General features: G+C 44.2%; 1 pseudogene; it reads right to left on the bottom strand.

Annotated features, from left to right (window-relative positions):
* Positions 1-1,448: 1,448 nt before the first annotated feature.
* On the bottom strand, positions 1,449-2,540 carry LOC146170874 (uncharacterized; annotated as a pseudogene).
* Between the last annotated feature and the right edge of the window lie 832 nt (positions 2,541-3,372).

Here is a 3,372-nt window from a genome sequence, read left to right as displayed (position 1 = left end):
ATCACCTTCCCGACCTTCCAGTCTCCCGGTATGCAGGCCGTTTGAAGCGATTGCTGAAATAGGTTAGATAGTATTATTGCGCTGTACACTTTGGTTTTAATCAAGAACTTGGAATTAATATTATCAACACGACATGATGAAGAAATGTTTTGTTTTTCGATTATTTTTTCCAGACCAACAGAATCAAAGACAATAGAATCCATTGGCAAAAAGTCAGCACTGGTATATGCAGGGGTTTCAGAACGCACATATTTAGAAAACGATGAAACGAATACACTGTTAAGGACATTTGCACACTCATTTGGGTGAATTAGCTCGTCCCTAGAGTCTTTAAGGCTAATGGATGAAGTGTCGTTTTTGTTAACTAAGCTCCAAAATTGTCTATGGTTATTGATTAAGAGGGAAGGTAATGTGTCATTGAAAAATACATCCTTAGTGTGCTTGAGTGCAGCTTTATATTCAAGGGCCGCGGCCTGATAAGCAGTCCAACGTTCTTGGTAAACCGGTTAGTTTTGCAGAGCGGAAAATGCGTTTTTTCTTATTGCAAAGCCGTTTTAACGATTGAGTGAACCATGGTGATTGTCGATTAGAGGTGATGACTAAACGTGGAACATATTTTTCACTGAGCGCAGCAACTTTTTCTTTAAACAAGCTCCAGTTTGTATTCACGCAACGATCGTGAAAGCTTGGTAAGTAATCATCTAGAAAAACAGAGAGTTTATGGTTAATGGCATCAAAATTAGCATTTTAAATAGTCGCGGATACATTTTTTGTGGTTACTCTGATGAGGTACGGTGCAAGAAAAAGAAAAATAAAGCAGCAAGTGATCACTTAGCCCTGGTAGGAACGATAAAGGCTGAAAAAGATCGGGCGAAGTAGTAAGAATTAAATCAAGGATGTTAGAAGTAATCGACATGATCCGAGTTGGCTGCATCACAAGCTGGGACAAGTTGAAGTCACTGCACAAACTCCAAAATCTATCGCCTTCACTGGAAAAAGGATTACAATAAGAATTTACATCACACCACTCAATGTTAGGTAAATTGAAGTCGCCTAGTAAAATGAAGGGACTGTTTGGATACCGCACAGTAATCATATGGATGACATCATGAAGATCGTCGGCAAAGGTTGGTGAACTGGAAGGCGGACGATAGCAAGTACCCAATATCAATTTCTTGGACCACGTGCGAATTTCAACCAAGAATAGTTCTAAATAGGTTGTACAATGGATAGGAAAAGACAAAATAGCATCACAGACGGCGATAAGCACGCCTCCACCACACCGAGCACCCCTGTCACATCGATAAATGTTGTAGCGCTTTTGACAGTCAGAGTTCACTGCTATCAACCTCCGCAGACAGCCAGGTTTCAGTAAGGCATACTATGTCGGTATCACAAGCATTGATAACAGAGCAAAGATCGTCGCGTTTTCGAAGTATGGTCCGTATATTTGTGAATAAAAATGAAAGTTGGTTACTGACGGGTAACTTTATTCCACTGCCCCTCGCGTAGTGCTAATCAGTGATGGGCTGAGCGGATGAGGTGGAAGGAATAGATAGTGCATGCATGTCATCAGAAGATTCGACCAGTGGCGTAGAGACACTGGAAAGTACATGCACGCAATCATCAAAGAGATTGTAGGTGTAACACGTTTTGTTTATGTACAATTTATTGAAGCGAAGTTTGAAGGTTAATGGTTGGGTTTTGCCAAATTCAACCAGTTTCTTCCTAGCAATGCGAGTAGCGACGGAATAGTCTTCAATTTTCTTCACTAACTTCAATTTTTTCTTCCTTCAGCTTAGAACTAGCGACGAGTATTTTCTGTTTAAGCTTTTAAGACGAAAATTTAGCAATAAGTGGCCTGCATTTATTCGGAGTATACACGCCGATCCTGTGTGCTCTTTCGACCAGAATTTCGGTGGGTGGAATTTTCAAACAGGACGAAAGCATGCTAACCAGTTTTTCCTCTGACTGAGCCCAGGATTCGGATTGTGTGTCTGATAGGCCGTAGAAAAGAAGGTTGTCTCGCCGCTGCCTGTCTTCAAACTCCGCCTGCTTAGAGTGCAGTTGAGAGTTTTCAGTTGAAAGACGATCAATCGACTGCCGAAGACGCTGCAGCTCCTCCTCAACTGCCTCGAGGGTGAAGGTTTTGCGTTCAGCCCCTGTTAGCCTTCTTTCTATATCTGCCAGATTTTCTTGAAATTTAGCCTGTGTTATTTTAAGATCGTCAACAGACTTGATTAAATCATTCTGATCCCTTTCCATTTTTTCAGTCCGCGTGTTCACAGTTTGCAATATTGCAAGTATATCGTCCATTTGCGTAGAACCAGAATCTGACGGAGAGTCCTGCGCCCTCGATCTCGTGTTCGGCGGAGGCCCAGGGTTGAGCTCAACATCACCGGACAACATAAGCAGATGGGTTGTAACATCAAAGCATTCACTGAGCACGGAAAGCAAAACTCCCGGGCGTGGGAACAGCAGCAGACAAACGTTATTCGATTTCTTAGCGTATAGAGGTGTAACAGGACTAACCTGGACGAGGAAGCAGAGCGGGTTAGAAAACCGCTTCGTCGTGCTGTTCACACGCCCACTAAAGGCGCCGTGATCCCGCCAGCTCTGCATATAGGCAGCAGAGGGTGATGTTGCCGTCGATCCGGATCTTTGAAATGATGGAGGGATGACCGTGAAAATCCGGGTGTCGTCTTTAATTATCTTTAATTATATCTGCCACAACAAAGAAAGTGATAAAGCCGCGTCTCGCGACAACCAGCATGAACAAAAAGGAATACAGAAGTGATCCGTGCACTAGATCCATAGTGATAAGACCACGCGCAGCGGCTGCCGAAAACGAACAAATAACAATTTCAACAGTTCCAGCCTATATTCTCCTTCAAAAAGGCGTCGCCCTTAAAAAGTAAACATGGAAAGGTAACCAAATACGAGAAATTAAAACTAGGTCCTTTAGCCCGCGTAACACGTTTTTAAGCGCACAACATGGAGTATTGCTGGGCGCTCTGCGCCGCTGTGATGTGGTTGCGCCGTCGGTGATGACTTCATAATTAAGCTGTTCGATGCGCTGAAGGACTTTGTATGGACTGAAGTACCACCGAAAGAGTTTTTTACCAACTTCGCGACGGCTTATCGGCATCCAAATCCAAACTTCCTCCCCTGGTTGGTACTCTGTGTCGCGTCGGCGCACGTTGTAGCATCAGGCGTCGGTGCATCCGAACAAGTAGTAGGGCTTTCTCTGCACGCTGCAGGTAGGTGGCGACGTCGCGGTTGTCTTCTGTCACGTGTGGCAGCATCGCGTCAAGCGTCCTCGTAGGCTTCCTGTGGTACACAAGAATGAACGCGGTCGCTCTGGTTGTTCCC

This window comes from Amblyomma maculatum, unplaced genomic scaffold, assembly GCF_055883805.1.
Source record: "Amblyomma maculatum isolate TAMU_Amacu unplaced genomic scaffold, ASM5588380v1 scaffold_30, whole genome shotgun sequence".
Lineage (NCBI taxonomy): Eukaryota > Metazoa > Arthropoda > Arachnida > Ixodida > Ixodidae > Amblyomma > Amblyomma maculatum.
This window is presented reverse-complemented; position numbering and strand designations above follow the sequence as displayed.